The sequence below is a fragment of the Saccopteryx bilineata genome, chromosome 10 (genome assembly GCF_036850765.1).
Source record: "Saccopteryx bilineata isolate mSacBil1 chromosome 10, mSacBil1_pri_phased_curated, whole genome shotgun sequence".
NCBI lineage: Eukaryota > Metazoa > Chordata > Mammalia > Chiroptera > Emballonuridae > Saccopteryx > Saccopteryx bilineata.
The window spans coordinates 33490286-33502286 of record NC_089499.1 but is presented as its reverse complement, the minus strand read 5'-3'; the positions used below and the strand labels follow the sequence as shown (position 1 = coordinate 33502286).

Genomic DNA, 12001 nt, shown 5'->3' with positions numbered 1-12001 from the left:
TTTCGCGTCCTCTGTGTTCTAAGCTATTACACGTGTTTCAATACATGCTTTCATAACTTTGTGGTTTTGCAATCCGTGGAGAATAGTAACACAGTTAATTAAACCCGTAAGCAATGTGTCCCCTTTACCCCAGTATTACAATTGAGGACACCTGAGTCTCCGGCAGGCGATAAAGTAACTTGCCCAGAGTCATTGCTTCCAGACCATGCTTCAGACTCCCAACCTTGTACGCTATTCACTGTTCAGCCAGTAGGCCACAAGAGCTAATAAGCGCCTCTTATAATCTAGTTACTTCTGACCATTTGTTTTCTCTACCTATTGCAAATAACCCACATTACTCTCCATTCTTGTTTCAAAGATAAATGTGGGTTTTCATAATTCTTAGATACATTGCCTATCTACAACCCAGCCCTGCAGCTGATAAACCTTTTTAAACACATTATTGGATGAAAAAAGTTGCTTGCCATGTGCGATTTCTTAGGCTAGGCTAGGGCCTCAGGGTCATTAGACATTTGCTCAGTAACAATCTCCAATCACAAAGAGTGGAATTTGAAATATTTGAGGATTTGGAGTGTTTGACATCAAAACGACCAGTAATACAGGGAAGGTAAAGAGACAAGAAGAGTGGAGAGTGGGTCATGGGTAGTGAAATGAATGGAAAGCATTGGGAGTGAAGGGATTTCTAAACCAAGAGACTTTCATGTGGTAGCCCTGGGCCCTTCCTAAAGAGAGACCCTTCCCCTCTGCATTTCAAGCCCTAACCCCCACCCAAGCTGAGGACAGTGAAGTAGTTGCCTCCCTATAAATGGCAGTCTGATCTAAAGGTAGTCTATCTAACAAGGAGATTTCTTGGAAGTCTCAGCATTCATCTAAAAAATAAATGCAGATTTTGCATTCTACTCCAGAATGTATCCATATTTTAATATTAAATTATCTCTTTATTGAGGTAAAATAAGCATACAATTAAATGTTAGATGAGTTTGACAACATTTTAAAACTACTTACCTGTCACCCTGGCCAGTTGGCTCAGTGGTAGAGCGTCGGCCTGGCGTGCATAAGTCCTGGGTTCGATTCCCAGCCAGGGCACACAGGAGAAGCGCCCATCTGCTTCTCCACCCCTGCCCCTCTCCTTCCTCTCTGTCTCTCTCTTCCCCTCCCGCAGCGGAGGCTCCATTGGAGCAAAGATGGCGCTCGAGTGGCTCTGGTCGCAACAGAGCGACGCCCCGGAGGGGCAGAGCATCGCCCCCTGGTGGGCAGAGCGTCGCCCCCTGGTGGGCGTGCCGGGTGGATCCCGGTCGGGCGCATGCGGGAGTCTGTCTGTCTCTCCCCGTTTCCGGCTTCGGAAAAATACCAAAAAAAAAAAAAAATTAAAAAAATTAAAATTACTTACCTGTCAGGTAAAAGGGCCATTTCAGAAAGAGGCAAAACCTTCTGTAGTTTTGAATAGTTCTTGGCACAGTATCTCCTGTCCTTGTTTGAAAAGTATTAAAATAAAAAACAAGTGGAGCCTGACCTGTGGTGGCGCAGTGGATAAAGCGTCAACCTGGAACGCTGAGGTTGCCGGTTCAAAACCCAGGGCTTGCCTGGTCAAGTCACCTATGAGAGATGATGCTTCCTGCTTTCTCCCCCCCACCTCACTCTTTGTCTAAAACTGAATAAATAAATAAGTCGGAAAAACAAATGGAGACCAGCCTTGAAATTTTTCTGAGCAGATAAAACCAGTTTAATCATTCAAACAAAGCTTAATTAAGCTTATTTTGCTAGACTAACCTCTGGAAATCATAAGCAAAATTTGAAGTTTCCTAAAGTCGATATGAAGTAACCACTGAAAATTATAATAGTATAACCAGTCACTGTGAATAGTCACTGCTTTCTCACTATGTAATCTGCTTTATAACATACCCCTGTGCTTTGGTTCGAGTGCTCCCAATTTGTAAACTATTTTTGGTGTGTTCGTAATGAAATTTACTAATTACTACTCGAGTGATTCCTTGGTTTTCTGTTAGTTCTGAACTTTTGACAGATGCATGGACCCCATTCCCTCTATCCTGCAGTATTGTTAATATCAGTATTTGTGTGACAGTCTCTATCCCCATTGCATCAAAATCACTCAGAAAGCTTTTTAAAAATATAGTTCCTTGGGCCCTACCCCACATCTTCTGAGTCAGAGTCTTAGGACAAGTTAAGTTAAGCAACTGCATTTTTTTTTTTTTCTGAAGCTGGAAACGGGAAGAGACAGTCAGACTCCCCCATGCGCCCGACCGGGATCCACCCGGCACGCCCACCAGGGGTCCACCAGGGGTCGATGCTCTGCCCCTCCAGGTCGTCGCTCTGTTGTGACCAGAGCCACTCCAGCACCTGAGGCAGCGGCTAAGGAGCCATCCCCAGCGCCCGGGCCATCCCCGCTCCAGTGGAGCCTCAGCTGCGGGAGGGGAAGAGAGAGGAAGGAGAGGGGGAGGGGTGGAGAAGCAGATGGGTGCTTCTCCTGTGTGCCCCGGCCAGGAATCGAACCCGGGACTTCCACACGCCAGGCTGACGCTCTACCACTGAGCCAACCGGCCAGGGCCGAGGCACTTGCATTTTTGTAAAGCTGCTACCGTTTTTGATTTGCAGCCCAACTTGAGAACATTAGTTGTATACTCATGCTGGAGGCATGAAATAGTAAATGTATGATTGCCTGTTACCAAAGTAATACTATTGATTATTTGGACTGTTGATTAATTCAAGACTGGTTTGATACTGGCAGCACAGGCTGTCTAGAATTGTAGTCAGTTCATGGGCCCTGTTGTCTACTTGTGTCAAAAGAATTATACACTCAGTATAAAGTATGGTGAAATCTGAACTGAGTCGAAATAAATCCCCTGATTTTAGATGAACTGGTTTTGCAAAAGGGTTCTGCCCCTTAGCAAAGGGAAAAATCGATGAGACTGTTCAAACATGCTTTGTCACCTTTACACCTTTCAGTTCAGGGTACAAAGTTCCACTGCTCACTTGGGTCTGACATTAACATTTTATTTATTAATTTGAGAGAGAGAGAGAAAGAGAGTTGGTGGGGGAGGAGAGGGAAGCCTCAACTCATAGTAGTTGTTTCTTGTATGTGCCTTGACAGAGCAAGCAGGATTTCAAACCAGGGATCTCAGCTTTCCAGGTCTACCGGTTTTTTTGTTTGTTTGTTTGTTTTTGTATTTTTCTGAAGCTGGAAACGGGGAGAGACAGACAGACTCCCGCATGCGCCCGACCGGGATCCACCCGGCACACCCACCAGGGGTGACGCTCTGCCCACCAGGGGGCGATGCTCTGCCCCTCCGGGGCGTCGCTCTGCCGCGACCAGAGCCACTCTAGCGCCTGGGGCAGAGGCCAAGGAGCCACCCCAGCGCCTGGGCCATCTTTGCTCCAATGGAGCCTTGGCTGCAGGAGGGGAAGAGAGAGACAGAGAGGAAGGAGGGGTGGAGAAGCAAATGGGCACTTCTCCTATGTGCCCTGGCCGGGAATCGAACCCAGGTCCCCTGCACACCAGGCCGACGCTCTACCGCTGAGCCAACCGGCCAGGGCCGGTCTGCCGTTTTCTTCATGGTGCCACCACATGTCAGGTGGAAGCAACTCCTTTTAATCCAATTGTAATTACAACATTTCAGGATTCTTTTGTAATTTATCCATGTCCTTTGTTGCAGACTTTGTAAGGATTAACCACATTCTTTATTACTTTCACTGGTCATTTTATTTTGTTGGATATTTTATTGGGATTTTATTTGTTCAGTTTTGTTTATTCTTTATTGGTGGAAAAGGTAAAGGAGAAATAGGTTTAATTTTATTTTGTTTTCTAAGAAAAGGGTAATGAAATGTTAAAACGCTCTCCAAAGAGCAGAGCCAGTTATCAAAGAGTTTGTATACCAGTTATTCTATTTTTGGGTTCTGGAACTGAGATTAATACAGTTATTTAGTGACTTTCTCCCATCTAGGTGAAAGGAATATCCAAGCAACCAGGTAATTTAGTAAGAGTTGAAAATATTGTCCCTGTGTTAATGGCAGAGTTGGACCTCAGTCGTGAGTTCAGCTATTAAAGAATTCAGAGCCAAGAACTCTAACGCAAGCAGTTTATTTAGAAAGTCACAGAGGTAGAAGAATTGAGCCAGATGGGCTGTGTGGAGTCAGGAAACAAGTTACAAAGGCAAAAGAAGGGCCCTTGGAGTTTAGGAGAAAGAAAGCAAAAGTAAGTGCCTTGAGGGAAGAAAGGGCGAGAGAGAACCAGAGCTGGGTCCTTAGGGCTTTTATCTGGAGGACTCAACGAGGGTGTCAGTAGACTGTTCATCAGCCTTCCAGGTGTATCCTTTCAGGGTCTTGGTCTCTACTGATGGGTCATTAGTCATTGCACCTGGTCCTAATGTCAGCAATGGCATTGCTTCATTTAGTATTGCTGCTTTTTGGGGGCTGCTGAAACACAGCTGAGGCCCTAGATGTTATCTCTGGTTTGACCAAAGCTCTATCTCCCTGGTCAACAGACTCAAAGTTTTGGTCCTAAGAATATTTATTTTTAAATTTTTTTTATCATTCTATTAAGAGCCGTATTTATATTTTGCCAATATAAAGACATCCAATAAATATATCCAGAATAAAAAATGTTTTATAGACACAACACTTCATCACAACTGGCAGGGCAGTTGATCTCTATCTAACTCTTCCAGCAGAATATATTCCTTCCTCAGACACGTGAACTGAAGAGAACAGGGGAAGCTGCACTCAACTCCCTGCCTGTCCAGGGCCAGAAGGGTGTGTGACCTGCTCCCCACATGCTCCTGTGTGGCCCCACTATGACTTGCCTTGGACATATGGGGCTGTGGGGGATGGGTGGGAAAGAACAGACAGGATCCCCAACAGTACACAGACAGGCTCTACCATGTCTGCTTCCCAAGGGCCACTGTGGAGGATGTGGGGTGGGACAGGTGCATCCACACCAACCACAGAGAAGGGCTTTATTGATGTCACATAGCTCAGACTACACCAGCGTTAGATGATCTGGTCACAGCCTTTATATAGGATTTCCACTATTCTGGGTTCAGGGGCTATCTACAGAAACACTGAATCAACGTGCGGCCAACATGATATCCAAGACAATTCACCATACTTCCCCAGGCTGCCTCCTGCATGCCAGAGGAAACATGAAAGTCTATCTCATGACAAAAACTCTGTACATGCAAATAAAAACTTAAAAAAATAAAACAATTAAAGACTATCTACAATGCTAGCTCTTTGTAGAGGTTGCAGGTTCTGGAGACTGAAGAAATTCATACGGGTCATGGGTCACCTCTGGCTGCTCACCGACACTGAGGCGAGAAGGGCTTCCCAGGTGGTGCTGATCCCTGTCGGAGGTGTTAGACAGGGAACTGAGGTTGGATGACGCCCGGGAGCCCCCACGCTCTGCCTGTGCTTCATGCAGGTCCTGTAAGAGCTTTGTCATCTCGTCCAAGTTCAGATGGCTGTCATCATGGTCCAGCTCCTTCTTCACTTTCCCCAGAGAGCTGAGCATGGAGATGTCCAGAGAGACGTCAGAATACGATTTCTCTGACATGAAATCCAGCACAGAGCCACCATCTCCTAGGGAGTCCCCAGCCTTTACTTCATCTGGGGGCTTCATTGGGACACTTCTCCTTTGCCGCAGCTGAAAGAGCATCCATGAGTGGTCTCCGCCTGTGATCTGGTCCAGGAGGTCGTCCACCATTCTCTTGCTATAGCTCCCAGCATCCTTCACAAACTCCTGCAGGCTCAGTGCACACTGCACACCTGTCTCGTCTCCATAGGCTGAATATAGAAGCTCCATTTCATCTGATTTCAAGTCTCCAAATACAGAATTATTATGCATTGACAGTGCTGTGCTGGCACTGGAGAGAAATGTGACTTTACTCCTTCTCTCATCTTTGAAGCCAAGCGTGGTAAAGCTGAAGCCAGGGAGCAGCTTGCTGGAGATTGAGCTTAGGTCCACCAGGTGGGTCTCCTCCTCATCAGCATCTGGCTCAGTCGTGTTGACCACGCTGTAGAGCAGGCTCCCATCTCCACTCTTCTTCAGATAGCCCATCTTGCCACCTGGAAGGAGTCGGCTGATCCTGTCCCGAGCCTCGTCCGCCGCATGCTCTACCAAGGCCAGCACATGTTCTTCTGCTGTGCTGTCAGTCAGACTGCAAGCGTTCCCTTCTGGCTCAAACATGCAGCTGATGACTTCTCTACTCGGCCTTTTGGATTTCTTGGCAGTTTCTACTTGTACAGGTACAACTTCAGGAACAGGTTCCTCAACAGCTGTATCTTCATTGCCCAGAAGAGCTGCCTGCTGAGAAAAATCCATGTCCTGCATAAACGACATGCTGCGCTTCAAAGCTAACAGCCGCTCTTTGCTCATCATCTTAAAGCCTGCGTGAAGGATCTCCTTAGCTAACTTGTAGTACACAGTGTCTGGTCTGTTGTATGTCATTGCATTATCACACATCAGTTTGAAATCTGCCTTAAATTCCATGACAGACTTGTATTCATTAGCCACAATTTTGTCCTTCATTGTGCCAAAATCCATTGGATGCTTTATTATCATTGAGTATCCAGGAGCAATTGCATCCGTGACAGGAAAAGCAAAAAATCCATGAGGATCTTTTCTCTGGAGCTGACGGAGGAAATGCTCTAGTAGTTGCTGAATAGGCGTGCTCTCGTTTTCAGCTGGCTGTGTCCGGCATGCTCGGACTGGCCGATCAGGAGGCGGCTCGACCTCTACCTTCTTCCCAGAATCAAAGTCATCGGCCTCTCCCTCTGTGTCGCAGTGTTCCTTTTCCCGTTTCCACTTCTTCTCTTCCTTTCGCTTCCTTCTTTCTTCATCATCCAGATATTTCTCCTTCTCTGACTTTTTCTTCTTCTTCTCTTTGTGCCTCTCTCGCTCATGGTCTGACCTATCATCGTAGTAACTGGAGTCATGGCCAGATCCGGAGAGTTCAGTCACTTCGCTTCCTCCAACCTTGAGGACCAGCTTCAGGGGCTTCTCCAAGGGCTTGTCTGAGTAATCCTCGTACGACGAGCGCCACTCGGTCTTATGTTTCTTGTGCTTCTTGCCCATGGCGGCAGCGGGGCCCTGGCGTGAGGCGGAGGGCAGCAGGGAGCGTGCCCGGAGCGTAGCCGCCGCCCCCGCGGCCTGGCTCGCCTGCCGCCTCACCCTGTGGGTGCCGTGGGGCCGCAGAGGAAGCAGGTCCCGCAGCCGGAAATGGCTCCCCCTTTCCCTCTATTTTTAATTTTTTTTTAAATTTTATTTTATTTATTCATTTTAGAAAGGAGAGAGAGAGGGAGAGGGAGAGAGAGACGGAGAGAGAGAGAGAGAGAAGAGAGAGACAGAGAGAGAAGGGGAGGAGGAGCAGGAAGCATCAACTCCCATATGTGCCTTGACCAGGCAAGCCCAGGGTTTCAAACCGGTGACCTCAGCATTTCCAGGTCGACGCTTTATCCACTGTGCCACCACAGGTCAGGCAAGTCCTAAGAATATTTAACTCTCAGAACCACATTGTCCTGAGGGTTTAATGCTGAAAGGAGCAGTTGTGCAAGGACTTGTGTGGCTGTCATATGAGACTATTCTCGGGCCCCTTGTTCCTCCTTTAACGGGATCTAAACTGCATGCCTAGTGAAAAACTAGGGAGGAAGGGTCACCCTCGGGGTAAGGTACTATCCTCTACTCCTTGTTTTCCCAGTTTTGCCATTGCTGGGTACCCAGGACTTGCCGCCCTGGTACCTCTAGTGCCTTCCAGGGCTGTTGTCTCTGTTCTGCTCATGCCTGTCAACTGCCTACTCTATCACCTAGTCCTGTAGAAACTACATTCTCGGAAGATGTAAAACAGGGAGCTTCTACAGGTGGTAACTTCTTAGGCCACAAAATTATGATGGTACGTCTTAATTTCAGTAAACAAGGAAGGATACTAAAAGTCCTCTTGCTGGCCTGACCTGTGGTGGCGCAGTGGATAAAGCATCGACCTGGAAATGCTGAGGTCGCCGGTTCAAAACCCTGGGCTTGCCTGGTCAAGGCACATATGGGAGTTGATGCTTCCAGCTCCTCCCCCCTGTCTCTCTCTCTCTCACCCTCTCTCTCTCCTCTCTAAAATGAATAAATAAAATAAAAATAAATAAAGAGTATTAAAAAAAAGTCCTCTTATTTAAAAGCATAATAGTAGCTAAACCTGTGAAAAAATAGTATCAAACATTTATCAAAATGTGAAGTGTTTGGCTGTCAAATGAAGAAATGAAATAGAGGTTTTGTGATGCATTACAGAATAGTTGAAATAAAAGAGAGAAAACTCAAATGAAGTATCCTAGATACAAATAAAAAGGAAGCAACAATAAGAAAACAGGACATCTATGGAGAACACTATTTTTAAAACCAATGTTGGAAATGGTACATCAGGAAATGTGCTGTATGAAATATATATATCAACATAAACAGAGCAGAAAATAGTATAATAAAATGGTTCTTTGAACAAAACAGGTTAAATTGACTTTGTTACCTTCTCATTAAATTTATGGACTGCAGAGTACTGAAGCTCAGAGACAGGCCTGAAGCAAAACCAGTGCAAAGCAACTTTCTTACCAAACCATCAGAGACATTTAACTCATTACCAGTGAACAGGCGCTGGGAGTTCGTCCCAGTTAACTGTTGAACCGAAAGCAAGCTGGCTTCCTGCCCTCGCCTGGGGCCTGCATGCCCTTTATGTTGCTCTGCAGTAACGCCACAAGACCCGGATCTGGAGTGGGGAGCGCTGTGGGGGCGGAGACAGAGGAACATTGTTTCCCTGGTTTAGCTTTGTCTTCATCGATTGTGGGTTTTGTTTTGGTTTTTTTGTTTTTGTTTTTGTTTGTTTTTTTGTATTTTTCTGAAGCTGGAAACGGGGAGAGACAGACAGACTCCCGCATGCGCCTGACCGGGATCCACCCAGCACGCCCACCAAGGGCGACGCTCTGCCCACCAGGGGGCGATGCTCTGCCCCTCCGAGCCTCGCTCTGCCACGACCAGAGCCACTCTAGCGCCTGGGGCAGAGGCCAAGGAGCCATCCCCAGCGCCCGGGCCATCTTTGCTCCAATGGAGCCTTGGCTGCAGGAGGGGAAGAGAGAGAGAGAGAGGAAGGAGGGGGGGGGTGGAGAAGCAAATGGACGCTTCTCCTGTGTGCCCTGGCCGGGAATCAAACCCAGGTCCCCCGCACACCAGGCCGACGCTTTACCGCTGAGCCAACCAGCCAGGGCCTTGTTTTGTTTTTTGTAAGCAAATTTAGGATAGTTTGATATCAGCAATCATTAAATCACTGATGAGGTGGTTTACTCTGTGTCAACTGCACTAGGAACTGGTGACACCTGTGTGTCATGCTGTGAGGACATAAGAGATTTATCTCAAGATGACAGAACTCCACATTTGGGGGTGGCCCATCAGGTGGGGTGGGGGTGGCAGCAGCGATCATGGTACCAGTACTTAAATGTTTCTGTTTTCTTTTGTTTTGCCATTAAGCATTTTTATAGCCCCTTCCTATAGCTGAACGTTCCTTCTGCATCACAACCTTTAAGTTTCTCCTTGTAGTTTAGTTGTCATTTATTGTTTTATTCACTTTTTTTATATATATACTTAACATTTATGACACTTTTCAGACACTCGAATAGGAAAAGAGATGCATACACACCCATGGAACCCGGCCCCTACTTTAAGAACTACATCACGAATACAGTGGGCCTCCCTGGGCGTCCCTCCGCCTCCCGTCTCCTTCCCCGTGACGTAGAAGTAACCTCGATCTTGAATCTGATGTTCATAACCCCCCCCCACTGTCCATTCTGTAGATGACTACAAAGACAGAAATAATGGCTCCCATTTTTGTAGTCAATTTACCAAAAGATCCATTGTCTAAGCACCATTTAGAGGTCAATTCATTCTTATCCTAGTGATACATAATATCATATATCAGATTTCCATATACATGTCTGATCTGTCTCTGCATTCTGTGTTCCTTTCCTATCCCAGCACCAATACTACCTACACCACCTTAATTTCTACATTTTTAAAATAAGTCTTTATGTTGGTAGGACAAGTCCTTCTAATTTGTTCTTTTGAAATCATCTGGTCTACTGTGATTAGTCTATTGATGTAACAAATTAGCACAAATTTAATGGCTTAAAACAATATAAATTTATTCTCTCACTGTCAGTTCTACAGTTCAGAAGTCTGAAATAGGGCTCACTAGGATAACATCAAGGTGTTGACAGGACTGCATTGTTTTCTGGAGGTTTTAGGAAAGAGTTGGTCCTTGTTCCTTCCATTTTCTAGAGCAGGGGTCCCCAAACTACGGCCCGCGGGCCACATGCGGCCCCCTGAGGCCATTTATCCGGCCCCCACCGCACTTCCAAAAGGGGCACCTCTTTCATTGGTGGTCAGTGAGAGGAGCATAGTTCCAATTTAAATACTGGTCAGTTTGTTGATTTAAATTTACTTGTTCTTTATTTTAAATATTGTATTCCTGTTTTGTTTTCTTTACTTTAAAATAAGATATGTGCAGTGTGCATAGGGATTTGTTCATAGTTTTTTTTATAGTCCGGCCCTCCAATGGTCTGAGGGACAGTGAACTGGCCCCCTGTGTAAAAAGTTTGGGGACCCGTGTTCTAGAGGCTTTCCACATTCTTGGCTCCATCTTCAAAGTGAGCTACATCAGGCTAAGTCCTTCTCATGCTGCTGCCCCTCTGATTCTCCATTCTTTTGCTCCCCTTTCCCGCTCATAAGGACACTGTTGATTATAGTGGTCCTGCAGGATAATCTCCCCACCTCACAACTCATTAGCACCTTAATTCTCCTTTGCCTTATAACCTAACATACTCACAGGTTCTGGGTACTAGAATGACAACATCTTTGAAGGGCCATTATTTTGTCTTTTAGATCTATTCTTAGCCTTTTTTCTTTCATACATATTATAGAATCAGTTTATCAAATTTATGAAATATTCATTGGGATTTTGATTGTAATTACATTAAATTTATAGACTAATTTGGAAAGAACAGTATCTTTGTATTATTAAGTCTGCGTTACCATAAGCATGATACATCTCTCCTTTTATTTTATTCCTTAATGTCTTTCAATAAAAATATTTTATTATGTTTATTCCTAAGTACCTTACTTTTGTATTTATTTATTTATTTTATTTATTTATTTTTTTATTTATTTATTTTTTTTTTTTTTTCATTTTTCTGAAGCTGGAAACAGGGAGAGACAGTCTGACAGACTCCCGCATGCGCCCGACCGGGATCCACCGGGCACGCCCACCAGGGGCGAAGCTCTGCCCACCAGGGGGCGATGCTCTGCCCATCCTGGGCGTCGCCATGTTGCGACCAGAGCCACTCTAGCGCCTGGGGCAGAGGCCACAGAGCCATCCCCAGCGCCTGGGCCATCTTTGCTCCAATGGAGCCTTTGGCTGCGGGAGGGGAAGAGAGAGACAGAGAGGGAAAGCGCGGCGGAGGGGTGGAGAAGCAAATGGGCGCTTCTCCTGTGTGCCCTGGCCGGGAATCGAACCCGGGTCCTCCGCACGCTAGGCCGACGCTCTACCGCTGAGCCAACCGGCCAGGGTTGTATTTATTTTTATTTTCTAGTTTGGGGAGGCAATGTATTAGAATGCAATCAATTTTCATATGTTGGTCTTTTTTTTTTTTTTTTTTTTTTTTTATTTTTCTGAAGCTGGAAACGGGGAGAGACAGTCAGATAGACTCCCGCATGCACCCGGACCGGGATCCACCCGGCACGCCCACCAGGGGCGAAGCTCTGCCCACCAGGGGGCGATGCTCTGCCCCTCCGGGCCTCGCTCTGCCACGATCAGAGCCACTCTAGCGCCTGGGGCAGAGGCCAAGGAGCCATCCCCAGCGTCTGGGCCATCTTTGCTCCAATGGAGCCTTGGCTGCGAGAGGGGAAGAGAGAGACAGAAAGGAAGGGGGGTTGGAGAAGCAAATGGGTGCTTCTCCTATGTGCCCT

The 12001-nt window shown here is 46.4% G+C and overlaps 1 protein-coding gene and 1 pseudogene across 2 annotated transcripts in view; one reads left to right on the top strand and one right to left on the bottom strand.

Moving 5' to 3' along the window:
• BTD (biotinidase) overlaps nucleotides 1–12001 on the top strand; it is a 30143-nt gene that overhangs the window by 388 nt on the left and 17754 nt on the right. The gene's annotated exons all lie outside the window — the stretch shown is intronic.
• On the bottom strand, nucleotides 4566–7251 carry LOC136314050 (bromodomain-containing protein 9 pseudogene; annotated as a pseudogene).